The sequence below is a fragment of the Callithrix jacchus genome, chromosome 16, assembly GCF_049354715.1.
Source record: "Callithrix jacchus isolate 240 chromosome 16, calJac240_pri, whole genome shotgun sequence".
Classification (NCBI taxonomy): domain Eukaryota; kingdom Metazoa; phylum Chordata; class Mammalia; order Primates; family Cebidae; genus Callithrix; species Callithrix jacchus.
In genome coordinates this window covers 24,318,385-24,334,453 of record NC_133517.1, presented here as the reverse complement: position 1 = coordinate 24,334,453, position 16,069 = coordinate 24,318,385, and the positions used below count along the sequence as shown (strand labels likewise).

General features: G+C 34.4%; 1 non-coding gene across 1 annotated transcript in view; it reads right to left on the bottom strand.

Moving 5' to 3' along the window:
- C16H8orf34 (uncharacterized protein C8orf34) overlaps positions 1–16,069 on the bottom strand; it is a 451,907-nt gene that overhangs the window by 308,666 nt on the left and 127,172 nt on the right. Inside the window, exon 4 of the transcript XR_144469.6 lies at positions 2,137–2,265. This is a non-coding gene — a transcript (uncharacterized protein C8orf34). The remainder of the gene's footprint in view (positions 1–2,136; positions 2,266–16,069) is intronic.

The following is a 16,069-nucleotide window of genomic DNA, read 5'->3' as shown; positions in this document are numbered from 1 at the left end:
ACCTGTGTTATCATCTGAGTGTTGGTGTTCTTCCAAAATTCATAAGATAAACTCTAATCCGCAATGTAATGGTGTTAGGAGGTGGAACCTGGGAGATAATTAGGACATGAGGGCTCCTTTTTCATGATAGAGATTACTGCCCTTTTAAAAAGAGGCCTCTGAGAGCTGCCTTGTTCCTTCCACCGTGTGAGAACACAGCTAGGCTATACAATCTATGGAAGGAAGAAACAGGTCCTCATCAGATACCAAAGGTACCAGCACCTGGATTTTAGACTGCCCACACTCCAGAACTATAAGAAAGAAATTTCTATTGTTGATAAGTCACCAGGCTACAGTATTTTGCTATAGCAGCCCCAATGGGGTAAGACAACCTGGAAGGCCACAGTCAGGTTTTCTGGGTCCACAGGAGCTCTGACACTTCTGCTACAAATGTGGGCAACTACATAATTGAAATGCAGTCAAATCCCTATATTAAAAATTTAGGGGAACAGAGCAAATACTGTCTTACAAGTTAACAACAGTATAACAAGAGTTTGAAATGCAGGTGTCACATTTTAAAGGACAAAGAATAAATTGTGTATTGGAAAGTCTTTATAATGGTCAGGCACATTCTTCAATCATGCTTCTTTTAGTTCATGTTGTTAGGTAAATTTAGAGGCTATAAAGAGCCCCAAAGCTCTGCCCCAAAGGTTAAGATTCATAAATATGAATATGTGCCTTTGCCATATGAAGAGGATCAGGCTCTTTTCACGAACATAATATAGTAATAAGCTGAAAACTTACTTTACGGTTATTTTCTACAACGGGAAATTTAACCAAACATGGAGGTTTCTTGAATTACATCCGCAGGGTTTTTATTAATGGCAAGACATAAGATCCTGTGATAAGACAGCTTAACTTCTGAAAAGTGTTCACTGCACAAAAACTGGAAGAAAGCTCTAATGAGCTATGAATGAAGAGGTATGAAAAACTAAAGCTGTACACACACACACACATATAAAATATCAAATGTAAAAATATATAATTATAATTAGTGTGTGTGTGTGTGTGTGTGTGTGTGTGTATGTATGTATAAACTTCTTTCAAAATATGCCATGACAATGTTTACCTTAGGTAAAAATCATGAAATCAGTAAAACTCTGCTACTAAAATAAACATTTTACTTGGATTAAATTTTAGAGACCCTAAAATATAATCCATTAGAATTTGCTAGTGTTCTAACTACTTTCCACTGAAAAATCTTTAGTATTGAATGGCAACAAAAGAAAATTTTGGTGAGGCCATGGCATTAATGTGCTTCTAAAGGTGCCTAATTTTTAAAATTAAGAAAAACTTAAGATAACCAAAGAAATGCAGGAATACTTTTAACTCACTACTAAATCCATAAAGTATATATGTATGGCTGCATATATAAATGCATTAATCAAATCAAAATAATCATTTAATTGCCTATTCTGATGATAACAGTTATTCAAACTGTTTTACTTGAAATGTATCATTTTTAAACTTTCACATCTACCAGAAGGAGGAGGCACAATCATGTCTTTCTGCTTTGGAGATGAGCAAACCAAGGCTCATGGAGGTTAAATAATTTATCTGAGATTATTTATGTCATAGATGGCAGAGCAAAACCATAACCTAGGCCCTCAGATTACAGAGATGCTTCTTTCCTTGAAAAAAAAAATCACTAGGCATTGTACTAGGCTCTGAAAAGATTCTAAGAAGAATTTGGTCCAGTTACCATCCTTAAGAAGTTTAGAGACATCAAAAACCCACAGAGGCAATGGGTGTGTTTGTTAATTAGAAAGATGCAAAAAAGTATGTTTCCAAAGAAAAGAATGAAGAAGATACCATTAGGTGCACATTTCATCTGGATAACAGGAACCATGTGGAAATGTTGGAGCCAAACAGCTTTGAGGGGTTCTACAGATCTTTCTACTCCATGTGATCAGTCTACCCAAGAATCTGTATAATATGCAAAATCAAGTTCCTTTCCAATCTCATGCCCTGCGAACTCCTCAGCCTCTTGCAGAATTAGAATGAGGATGTCGGAAATGGGTTATTGGCACAAGTAATGAATGCTTCTGCTTTAATAATGGTTAGGAGTTTCAATTATAATCAAGTAAATGAACTTACTTCGAGAGAGATTCTCAAGGGCTTTCCCCAGCTTCTTGCTCTCTTGAAGGATGTGATTCAATTCATCAAAATCACGGCTTTGTGGTTTAGTCCTCCAGTTCCACTTTGGATGCTCTACTGACCTTGGCACTATGTTTAAAAAAAATGGTAATTTCATAAGCATGCTATGTAATGACACAAACTATTCATCATTATGTGAAAGATTGTACCAAGATCAATGTATAGAATAAAAAATGTTTATCTTGCAGATGGTTTTCTTGTGAGAAAACAGAGGGGAACATATGAAGCCAGGTTTAAAGAAAATACTGTAACTGAAAAGGTAAAGGAAAGAATAGTGGTGTTTATAGAAAAAAGAAAATTCAGGTATTGACTTAAAACTAATCATTTCTATAACAGGGAGAAACACACAAGTAAAGTGTATTTTGTATTATGTCAGCAACTTAAAAAAACACTAACTCCCTTAACAGCAACTGGTAATTATTGAGTAAATATTTTTAGGGCATTCATAGAAGGCTAAATATATGTATTTATCTTCATGTCCCCCCAAGTTCCCACTAAAATGACATTACAGTGAAGGGATTTTTTTTCTTCAAAGAATTAGTTGAACTAACAGAGAAGACATTATTAGGTGAGACATAGCAATGTATTTTGAGAGAATGGATGAATGAGTGGTAACTGGATTTTGCAAGGCAAAGAAAACTGAAACCTAAGTCTCTGAACAGAGGGATTCCATGAAAATCAACACATCACGGTATTTAAATTTAAAGCTTCTCTCCAGGAGAACAATGTCAATGTAATTATAATATAAGAACTTGATTGCTTTTCAGTTTTAAAGGGCCGATTAAATGTCCAGCACAAGTCAAGGCATATTTTCAAAAAAATGTTTTAATAGTGGCAATAAAGAAAACATTGTAAAACTTTTCAGGGGCAAAAATAGCAAATCAACTTGATACCAGACTTCTCAATGGCAACACTTGCCTAAGAAGACAGAAAAGCAATTCTTCCAAATTCCCACTATAGAGTTCTTCTTAGAACTATATACCCAACTGAGGAATCAATGAGGATACTTTGAAGAACTGAAAAAATTATCTTGGAAAAGGATCCTTTTTCAGAAAGCTCCTAATAGAGGTTTTCCACCAAAATGAGCAAGTATGTAAAAAATTGGTAAGACTTGGATTTCAGGCAACAGGTGACCTCCACTCCCCCAATAAGAAAAAGGAACAGGGAATTCTCAAGAAGGAAGTGAAACACATTCTCAAAAGGCACCTGAGAGAAAGTCTAGAAACCAAGGAGTCAAGCATGGCGCAAGAGGACAGAGGGCTTCAGAAAAGAAGTCACTAAAATTTTTAAAACGAAGAATAACTATAAAATAGAAGTTAAGATTACTTGTGGTGTCTGATCATACTGAGGTTTAATTCTTTGGGCAGGGTTTGGCAAAGCATTAGTGATGGGTACATAGTAAACAAAACAGACAGAAAAGCAAGAGAACTATCAATTCTAGAAAAAAAATAACAGTTGGACATCATATGGCTTAACAATGTTAATTAATTAATTATAATAATACCAATGTAGGGTACATATTTAATCAACATTTGAAATAACTGCATTACTATACAACCAGGATGTGATGGGGGTTAGAGGTTGGGGCACAAGGTATGAAAGAGATCAAGAGATAATGCCTCAGATTTAAAAAGGAAGAGAGCCTTGTTTGATTGTGTAGATTTAGGAACCAGAAGCAACATCTAAAAGAAGTGAAAGTGATTGCAGGTTAGGAGCCAAGTTGTGCAGAAAACCGGACACTACTCCCTCATAGTATTACTTAAACTTTTTTGAACCATGTGCCATTAAGTTTTGATAAAAACAAAATAAATTTTTTAAAAAGTATTTATATGGTAAGGACATAGGAAGTAATCGCCAACTAATGAAATATATCGTTCTGTTACCTTTACATAAAGTAACCTGGCAATATCCATTATGATGAAAGGTGCACTGACCCTGTGACCCAGCAATCTTATGTCTGGTAAACTCATCATAAAGAAATAAAAGCACCTGTATTCATGTACTATGTACAAAGTTGTTTATTTTCACAGGAAGTACAAGACGTCATTTATTTCAGCAAATAGTTTGTGGCTGCAAAATCCTGTTAATAATCTAAATGTCCTTCAATGAAGGAATGGTTGAATAAATTATCTCTCATTCACACTGTATACAATTATTTTAAAAGGCAAGTTAAATCTAAGTATTTTACCTTAAAGACACTTCCACAGTACATTTTATTTTTTATTTGTACAAATATATAAGGTATACATGAAATTTTGTTACACGTGTGCAACACATAGTGATCAAGTCACTGTATGGCTTAACTGTAAACAGTGTTAATCAATCATAATATCAACAGAGTCCATATTTAACCAACACTTAGAGTGTGCATCCACTGAGAGTATGCTTGTGTTAACTATAGTCATCCTACTCTTCCGTCAAACACTGAATTTATTCCTTCTATCTTACTGTACCCTTATACTACCCTTCAGCCCACTTCTCTCATTTTCCCCCACCCCCAGTCACCCTTCCAGTCTCTGTTAGCTATCTTTCAATCCCTTACCTCTAGGTAATCAGCTTTATTAGCCCCCACATATAAATGATGGCATGCAATATTTGTCTTTTTGTGCCTGGCTTATTTCACTTATGATAATAACTTACAGTTTCACCACGTTGCTGAGAATGACATGATTTCATTCTTGTTTTTAATGACCAAATAGCATTTCACTGTGTGTACATACTACATTTTCTTTATTCATTTGTCCACTGATGGACACTTAGGTTGGTTCCACATTTTCTCTATTGTGAATAGTGCTGCAATAGACCTGTGAGTGCAGGTATCTTTTGGATGTATTGGTTGCTTTTATTTTGGGTAGATATCCAGTAATGGGATTGCTGGATTGAATGGTGGTTCTATTTTAAGGTTTTTTGAGAACTCTTCACACTGTTCTCCATAGTTACTATATTAGTTTACCTTCCCACTAACAGTGTATAAGAGTTCCTTTTTCAGCCAGGCGCAGTGACTCACGCCTGTAATCCCAGCACTTTGGGAGGCAGAACCAGGCAGATCACAAAGTCAAGAGTTTGAGACCAACCTGGCCAACATGGTAAAACCCCATCTCTGCTAAAAAAAGAAAAAAAACCCTACAAAAATTAGCCGGGCATGGTAGCAGGCGCCTGTAGTCCCACCTGCACAGGAGGTTGAAGCAGGAGAACTGCTTGAACCTGGCAGTTCAAGGCAGAGGTTGCAGTGAGCTGAGACTGTGCCACTGCACTCCAGCCTAGGTGACAGAGTGAGACTCCATGTCAAAAAATAAAAATAAAAAGAGTACCCTGAGTCCCCTTTTCTCTACATCCTTGCCAACATCTTATTTTTCCTTTTAATAGCCAGACTTTCATTTTAAAATAATAAAAACACATTGCTTAAGAATATATACAGTTTAAGGCCATTTTTATACAGCAAACCAACCCATCCATATCATATCTGTCAATATGTACGAAGAAAAGAACATACAAAGATGCATACTATTTCTAGGGTAGTAGCATTTGAGGGAGACAAGACATTTCTCTTTCTACAGGTCTGTATATTTTAAATTGTCAAAATAAATAAATATTATTTCTGTAATTTAAATAAACTTAGAAATTAAAAATTAAAAATGAATGCAGCTGCCTCATCTGGGCTTCTTGATTTAAGGGACCCTGGGACAGGGATATAAGCTGAAATTAACACACTAGTGTGCTGGTAGCAGAGAGTAGACACAGTGACCATAATCAATCTAGAAAACACTTCCAGGCCCATGACTGCTACTTCACTGGCCATTCCCCAGGTGAAGCCTATGGAGAAATCTAGGTTCAAGAGAGAGAAGTTGAGATGACAGAGTGGAGAAAACAGTATTTGTATTAGATTCTTCAAAACTCTGACACTTTTGTTAATCTTTGAATAATTTCTCTAATCTGCAGTCTGTATCACTGCACTACCTCATTTTCTGTTAATCACTATATGCCACCAAGGTCTCTATTTTTTCTTTCTAATTTACAAAATAAGAACATAGTTTTTTTTTTTTTTTAAGTCCTGGTCAATATCCCCAGACACCCACTAGACACAGCCCAGCCTCCCATCACCCTAGCTGAGCTCAGCACCTGATGACCTACCCACTGACTGCACCACATGGGCACGTCACGTGAGGCCAGCAGAAGAACCAGCCAGTCTACATACAAAATATGAGAAAGCAGAAATTGTTGCTGTTTTCAGCCACTGAGTTTTGGGAAAATTATATGCTGTAAAATAGAGAACTAATTAATACAATATCCAAGAACTTTTGCTTGGCAACTTTTGAGAGGAACTAAGACCAATTTCTTTTTATGTTTTTTGTACCTTTTTTTTTTTTTTTTGAGATGAAGTTTCACTCTTGTTACCCAGGCTGGAGTGTAATGGCGTGATCTTGGCTTACCGCAACCTCCGCCTCCTGGGTTCAAGCAATTCTCCTGCCTCAGCCTCCCGAGTAGCTGGGATTACAGGCGCATGCCACCATGCCCAGCTAATTTTTTGTATTTTTAATAGAGACAGGGTTTCACCATGTTGACCAGGATGGTCTCGATCTCTTGACCTCGTGATCCACCTGCCTTGGCCGCCCAAAGTGCTGGGATTACAGGCGTGAGCCACCGCGCCCAGCCTGTTTTTTGTAACTTGTGACAACATGAGACATACAATAGCTTTTCTTGTATAATTTATCTTGTATAACTTACCATGAGAACCTACTTATCTTGTATAACTTACCATGAGAACCTACTTATCTTGAATAACTTACCATGAGAACCTACTTATCTTGTATAACTTATCATGGTAACCAAATCTAGGACAACCAAAGCCATGGTATAATCAGGATCTAATCAGTAGGATGAGTGATTTAAAAAGCTGTTTTGATAAGTAATGGAAAGAAATTTGGGAAGTCATTAACCTGGTATACTGTCTTTGGATGAGAACATCTCTAAAATTTTCTGATAGATTGAAAACCTTATTTAAGTCATACTACAGCTTAAAAATAAAGGGCTACTGTTTAAAAATGCTTTTTAAAATATCCACAGGGAAAATGAGAAACAGAACGGTGTCAACTACATAATAACACCTACAGAAGAATATGACAGAGTCTGAGATTGGAGAGAGCCTTTAGGGTCACAGAGGCAGAGCTCGCTCTAGTGCAGGAGGCCACCCACAGCACCTTGCAGATGGCTTTTCCTCAGTCTTCCCTGAGGATACTATGTTACAAAGCTGCCTATTGTATATTAATGAGAGCTAATTTTTGAACAATTCTTTATTAGAACTATCAAATTCTGACTAAAAAGACCTCCACTAATAGTGTCTATGAATGTAGAATTAAATTTACCATTTCCTCCACATAACATTTGAAATACCGTTTGTATATTTCTTTTGAACCAAAACAACTTTCAACCCTGTTTTCTAAAATTTAATAAATGCTAATGTTCTTATCTGAAAGTACTCCCCAGGTACTCTACTTTCATTTTAAATATGCCAGGAAATATACTCAGTACTATAGTTTATGACATACCGAAAACTGATTATAATGAGATAATTACTACATGTCTCCTGCCTTCTGTATTTCCATATCATGATTTTTCAGCCACTCTTCTTCTGTCTTCATTTTTTCTATTCATGTAGTTTGTACTTTCTATATGTGTATGTATATATGCTTTCTTTTTGACCTAAAATTATGATCGTCTACAAATATCCAGCTATTTCTCTTTGTATATTCTGTGTTAAATGCATTTAAAAAAACTGAGAAATGCTCCCTTAAATGCAAAAGCATAAATAAAACAACTGAGAGTTGATTTTAATTTTTAGTTTCAACCTAAACCAACATATTTACCTCAATTTTCTCATCTGGATTACAAATTTGAAATGGTTATAAAGGATCAGCATTCACTATCATGCATGGAAAATTGATAGACAATATCTTTCTTGTCATTTCTGCCAAAATTCTACGCATCATCTGCAACCATTCCACACAATAGGTAACTAGTGGAAATATTAATTTTACAAGGCAAAGACTTTATCAAACCCTACTTATCTTACCTAGGACACACAACTATTGAAGATTGATAATATAATGTCACCTTGCAGATCTTTGTCCCTATGCCAGCTTGAATTGCGTTAAGTGCTATTTTTTGGTTATTCGAAAATGCACAATTTCTAAAATGATAACATAAAGGCTAGAATATATTTTAGTATAAATCCATCATTACATCATCATTTATTCATTCAAGTACTTATGCACTCATTCACATAGCATAAATTATGTGTTTAGCACTATTCTAGATACATGGGGATTAAGGTAATAAAATACTCTGCACTGAAGAGATTACATTCTATCAAGCTCACAATCTATTGAATAGGCTAAGAAGTTGCTTTTTTGTTCAGAAAGTTCATCTGATGAATATATAGTAGCCATTTTTAGTAAATTTTAGACAGAAATATCTTTTAAAAAATGAATTGATAACTATTTTTTCTACCCACAGAAGTTAATGACTATTAAAATATTTACTTTTTTTTCCTTTTTTCTTTAAAACATATGAAAAACAGTCAGAAAACTTTTTGGTTTTACTCTACAAATATTTATTCCAGGCAGTATTTTAGTTAAGAAAATATCTTCCTATTCCTAAAGAGTTTTAATTTCATTATATTTACAATAAGAAATAGATGTAAATTTGCATTGAATAGCAGTCAGTTATTGATTGAGATGTCAAGACTTTCCTCACTTGATCAACATGTATGATGTGCTGACATATGATGGTAATACTAAAAGAAGAGAAAGAATAACAAAGGAATAATCATCAAACGACATTCCATGCAAATATCAATCAAAAGAGAACTGGGTGGCTGCACTAATATTAAGCAAAATAGAATTTTTTTTTTTTTTTGAGACGGAGTCTTGCTCTGTCACCAGGCTGGAGCACAGTGGCACAGTCTCGGCTCACTAAGTAAAATAGATTTTAAGACAAAAATCCTTTTAGTAGGCAAAGAAGGGCACTATATATTGATAAAAAGGAGAATCCATCAAGATATAATAATTATAAACATATAAACACCTAGCTGCAGAGCCTTAAAATACAGGAAGCAAAAACTGATATAATTTAAAGAGAGTTAGAGGGCCATATAACAATAGTAGGGGACTTTAAAATCCTCACTTTCAATAACGGAACAACTAGACAAAAGACATGAGGAACTTGAACAACACTATAAGCCAGTAAGACCTAACAGATATACACAGAACTTTCTGCTTAACAATACACATTATTCTCAAGTGTGCATGGAACATTCTCTAGGAGAGATCTTATGTTAGGCAACAAAATAAGTCAAAAATTTTAAAGGATTGAAGTCATACAAAGTATATTGTCTGACAACAAAAGAATAAAACTAGAAGTCAAAGGAAAGAGAAAAATGGGAAATTAACAAATATGAGAAAATTAAACAACATGCTCATTTATAATGAATGAGACAAAGAATAAATCACAAGATGAATTAGAAAATACTTTGTGACATAAAAAATATGAAAACAACATACCAAACCTTGTAGTATGCAGTAGAAGCAGTGCTGATAGAAATTTAAAGCAGTAAATTTCCCCAGCAATAAAGAAGAAAGATGTAAAATCAATAACCTAACTTTACACCTTAAGGAAGGAGAAAAAGAAGAGCATACTAAACCCAACCTAGCAAAAGGATGAAAATAGTAAAGGTTAAAGCAGAAATCAATGAAATAGACAGAAAAAAAAGGTAGGGAAAATCAGCAAAAGCAAATGTTAGTTTTTTAGAAAGATTTAAAAGTTAACAAATCCTTAGCTAGATTGAAAAAGAAAATGCAAATTATTAAAATTAGAAATAAAAGTGAGACATTACTACAAATTTTTAGAAAATTAAAAAGTATTATAAGAAAATATTATAAACAATTGTATGCCAGCAAACTGGATGACTTGGAAATTTTCTAGAAACATGCAAACTACCAATACTGACTCAAGAAGAAATAGAATAAACTCAAGAGGAAATCAGAATAGACTCATAATAAGTAAAGACTTTGACTTTCATTACTTTTAGTAATTAAATCTCCAAAAAAGACAAAACTGGAATAAATGGCTCCACTGGTAAATTCAACCAAGCATTGAAAGAAGAATTAACACTAAGTTTTATCAATTCCTCCAAAAAAATTGAAGAAGTGGGAACACATTCTGATTTTTTCTAAGAGGCTAGCATTGCCCCAGTAACAAAGATAAAAACATCACAAGAAAATTACAGACCAACATCTTTTATAAATGTAGATGCAAAATCCTTAATAAAAGAGTAACAAACTAAATCCAGTAGCATTTTAAAAGGTTTATAGATCATGACCAAGTATTTGTCCTAGAACTTCAAGGATTATTTAAGAAAATTATGAAATGTAACACTTCACATTAATAAAATAAGAAAAACTGTACGATTATCTCAATTGGTGGAGAAAAAGCACTGGGAAAAATGATACACTTTCATGATAAAAAATATCGAAGAAAGAGGAATAGAACTTTCTCAACATGATAAAAGACATTTTGGAAAAACTCACAGCTAACATCATACTCTATGATACAAGACCAAAAGCCTTTCCCTTAAGATGAATAATGAGAAAAGGATACCTTCCTGCTTTCATGAGTTCTGCTCAAACTTGTATTGGAATTCTAGCTGGAGCAATTAGGCAAGAAAAGAGAAATAAAAGGCAACCAAATTGGAAAGGAAGAAGTTAAACTATCTCTATATCAGATAGCATAATTTGATCTTTAGAGAGTTCTATAGAATTCACAATAAATGTTAGAACTAATGAACTAGTTCAGCAAAGTTTTGGGATATAAGATCAGAACACAAAAATCAGTTTTATTTCTAAACCCTAGTGATGACAATCTAAAAAGGAAAATAAGTAACAATTCAATTTATAATGGTATCTAAAGGAAAAAAATACTCTGGAATATATTTAACCAAGGACATGCTAGTCTTATACACTGAAAACTACAAAACCTTGTTTAAAGAAATGAAAGAGGATCTAAATAAATGAAGAGATTTCATGTTCATGAATTGGAAACCTTGTTATGGTCACAATGCTCTCCAAAGTGATCCACAGATTCAATGTATTTCCTAATAAAATCCAAATGGCCTTTATGCAGAAATATTTTAAACAACTGATTCTAAAATTCATATACAACTTCAAGGCACTCAGAGTAGCCTAAATAATCCTGAGAGAGAAAAAGAAAAAAACAAAGTCAGAGGACTCATACTTCTCAATTTCAAAACTTATTACAAAACCACAGTGATCAAAACAGTGTGTGGTACTCACAAAAGGATAAACATGTAGCTTATTGTAATAGAATTGAGAGACTAAAAATAAATCATCATATTCATGGTCAATTGATTTTCAGTGGGGTGACAAGATTATTCAATGAGGAAAGAATAGTATTTTCAAAAAACTGGTACTGAGACAACTGAATATCTACATGGCAAAATATGGAGTTGAACAACTGTCATCTACTATATACAAAAATTAACTCAAAATGGAACAACTATCCACATGTGAAAGTGTAAACTATAACTCTTAGAAGAAAATATAGAGATAAGTCAGATAAGTCATTATGACCTTGGATTTGGCAAGAGTTTTTTAGATATAACACCAAAACACAAGCAAAAAAAAAAAAAAAGGAAAATAGATAAATTGAGCTTCATCAAAATTAAAAACGAATGTACATAAAATAACACTATTAATAAAGTAAAAATATAATTCCCTGAATGGAAAAAAATTCATAAATCAAATCTCTGATAAGGATCTAGTATCCAGTATAAAAAAGCTCTCATAACTCAAGAATAAAAGAGTAACAACTCATTTAAAAAATAAGCTAAGGGTATGAATAGACATTTTTCCAAAGAAGATATTAAAATGGCCAAGAAGCACTTGAAAAGATGCTCAAAACTATTAGCCATTAGAAAAATGCAAATCAAGACAACAATGAGATACCACTTTACATCCACTGGATGGCTATAATTTATTTTAAAAAGGGAAAATAAGATTTGCTAAAGATACTGTACATTGCTAGTAAGCATGTGAAATGGTGTGGCTTCTTTGAAAAAGAGTTGGCAGCTCTCTGAAGTTACACAGAGAATTATCATATAACCCAGCAAACCAATTACACAGTAATATAAATTATTATATTACCTATATTACATATTATCCAAATAATGAACAAGGTAATAAAAATGCTTATGAATCTTCATAGCAATATGATTCAAGATAGCTAAAAGATAGAAACAAACAAAATACCCATCAGCAGATGAACGAAAAAACAAAATGTGGTTTAACCACACAATGGAATATTATTCTGCCATGAGAAGGACTGAAGTAGTCAGTAGTGTACACACTACAACGTGGATAAAACACAAAAACATGCTAAGTAAAGTAAGTCAAAGACAAAAGGTCTTACATTGCGATTTTACACACATGATGTACAGGAATACCGTGTGCTACTGCACTTCACTTTATTATGCTTTGCAGATACTTTGTTCTTTTTTTTTTTCTAACAAGTCTATCAGCTCAATTTTTCTAACAGCATGTGCTTGTTTTGTGCTTCTGTGTAATATTTTGGTAAGTATCACAAAATTTTAAATTTTTTCCATTATTATTATATCTGTGATGGTGACCAGTGGTCAGCGATCTTTGATATTGCTATCGTAATTGTTTTCATGTGCCACAGCCACACCCATGTAAGATGGTGAACTTAACCAATAAATGTGTGTGTTCTGTCTGCTCCACTCACCAGCCATTCCCTCACCTCTCTCCTTAACTTTGAGCTTCCTTATTACCTGAAACACAACAATTTTGAAATTAGGCCAATTTAAAACCCTACAATGGCCTCTAAGCATTCAAGTGAAAGGAAAAGTTGCATGTCTCTCACTTTAAATCAAAAGATAGAAATGATTAAGCTTATTGAGGAAGGCATGTTGAAAGACAGGTAGGCTGAAAGCTAGGCCTTTTGTGCCAAACATTTAGCCAAGTTATAAGTGCAAATGTAAAGTTCTTGAAGAAAATAAGAAGTGCCATTCCAGTAAACACATGAATGATAAGAAAGTGAAAGAGCCTGTTGCTGATATGGAGAATGTCTGAATGGTCTGGATAGACGATCAAATCAGCCATAACATCCCCTTATCCAAAGCAAGGTTGTAACTCCTCAAGTCCATGAAGGTTGAGGAAGCTGCAGAAGAAAAGCTGAAAGCTAGCAGAGGTTGGTTCATGAGATTTGAGGAAATAAGCCTCTCCATAACATAAAAGTGCAAGATGAAGTATCAAGTGCTCTTGGAGAAGACACACCAAGTGATCCAGATCTAGCTAAGATAATTGATGAAAGTAGCTACACTAAACAACAGATTTTCAATGTAGACAAAACAGTCTCAGGCCGGAAGCAGATGCCATTTAGGACTTTCATTGCTAGAGAGAAGTCAGTGCCTGGCTTCAAAGTTTCAAAGGAGAGGCTGACTCTTGTCAGGGCCTAACACAGCTGGTGACTTTACATTGAAGTCAATGTTTATTTGCCATTCCAAAAATCCTGGGAACCTTAAGAATTGTGCTATTATCTACTCTGTCTGTGCTCTATAAATAAAATCGCAAAGCCTGGATGGCAGCAATCTGTTTCCAGCATGGTTTACTGATCACTTAAAGCCCAATGTTGAGATTTACTGCTAAGAAGAAAAGGTTCCTTTCAAAATGTTACTGTTTATTGACAACACACCAAGAGTGCTGAGGGCAATGTACAAGGAGATTAATATTTTCATGTCTGTTAACAAAAATATATATTTCGCAGTCCATGAATCAAGAAGTAATCTGGACTTTCAAGTCTTACTACTTAAGAAATACATATCATAAGGGTATAGCTGCCATAGATAGTGATTCCTCTGATGGATCTGGGAGCAAAGTAACTTGAAAATTTTCATTAAAAAGATTTACCATTCTAGATGCCATTAAGAACATTAATGATTCATGGGGGAGATCAAAATATCTATATTAATAGGAGTTTGTGGCTGGGAGCAGTGGCTCACACCTGCCATCACAGCACTTTGGGAGGCTGAGGTGGGTGGATCACAAGGACAGGAGATTGAGACCATCCTGGCTAACATGGTGAAAACCCATCTCTACTAAAAATACAAAAAATTAGCCAGGCTTGGTGGCACATGCCTGTAGTCCCAGATACTCAGGAGGCGGAGGCAGGAGAATCACCTGAACCCAGAAGGCGGAGGTTGCAATGAGCCTAGATCACGCCACTGCACTCCAGCCTGGGCAACGGAGCTAGACTCTGTTTCAACAACAACAACAACAAAAAATAGGAGTTTGGAAGAAGTTAATTCCAACTTTCATGGATGACTCTGAAAGGTCCAAGACTTCAGTGAAGGAACTAACTGAATATATGGTAGAAACAGCAAGAGAACTAGAAATAGAAGTGGCACCTGAGGATGTGACTGAATTGCTGTAATCTCATGATAAAACTTGAATGGTTGAGGAGTTCTTATGGATGAGTAGAAAAAAGTGGTTTCATAAAATAGAATCTACTCAAGGTGAAGATGTTGTGGACATTGTTAAAATGTTATATAAACTTAGTTGATAAAGCAGAGACAGGGCTTAAGAGGATTGACACCAATTTTGAAAGAAGTCTACTTTGTGTACAATGCTACCAGATAGCATCACATACTATGAATAACTTTTTCATGAAAAGAAGAGTCCATTGACTCCATTAGTCCATTGGCAGACTTCATTGTTGCCTCATTTTAGGAAGTCGTCACAGACACCTCAACCTTCAGTAGCTACCACCCTGATCAGTCCGCAGCCTACGACATCAAGGCAAGACTCTTCACCAGCAAAATGGTTATGACTCATAAAAAGCTCAGATGATTGTTAGAATTTTTTGCCAATAAAATGTCTTTATTTAAAATGTGTACATTGTTTTCTTATACATAATGCTATTGCACACTAAATAGACTACAGTAGACTGTAAATATAACTTTTTTATGTGCCGGCAAACAAACAAAGTTGTGTGACTGACATTGTGATATTCACTTTATTGCAGTGGCCTGGAACTGAACCCACAGTGTCTCTAAGTTATGCCAGTACCCAGAATAGATACATTCATAGAGACAAAAAGCAGGTTGCCAGGGGCTGGTGGGAGGTGGGAATATTGAGTCACTACTGAATGGGTATATGATTTCCTTTTGGGATGATGAAAATATTTTCTAACTAGATAGGGACTAGGTACCATAATATTGTGAATGTACTGAATGCCATTGAATTGTTCATTTTAGGATAATCTTATGCTAATTTTATGTAAAAGAAAAAGTCTTGGTGTGATTTGTTATAAGCCATAGTAACCGGAACATCTCTAAAAATTCTTTGCCTTTCTTCAGGTATGATTTAAGGTAGGGATCAAAGTTATGTTTGTTTGTTTTTCCATGTGACTAACTTTGTTGAGCATAGTGTTTATCAATGTCAATTAGGTCAATTAGTTGAAAGTCCTGTTCAAATCTTCCATATCTTATTAATTTTTCAGTCTATTTATTCTGTTTATGTCTTCCTTTAGTTCTATAAATTTTTATATCATGTATTGAGAACTTTTGTTATTGGGTACATAACCCTTTAGTATTATTATGTCTTCTTGATTAAAAAACATTTTATAATTGTGATCCAGTCTCTTTATCTCTGGTAATATCCTTTACCTTGGATTTTTATTTGGTTTGATACTACTTTAGCCATATAGACTTCTTTTTGTTAGAGTTTCAAACTGTTTGTATCTGCATATTTAAAGTATGTTTCTTACATTTTAACAAATCTAT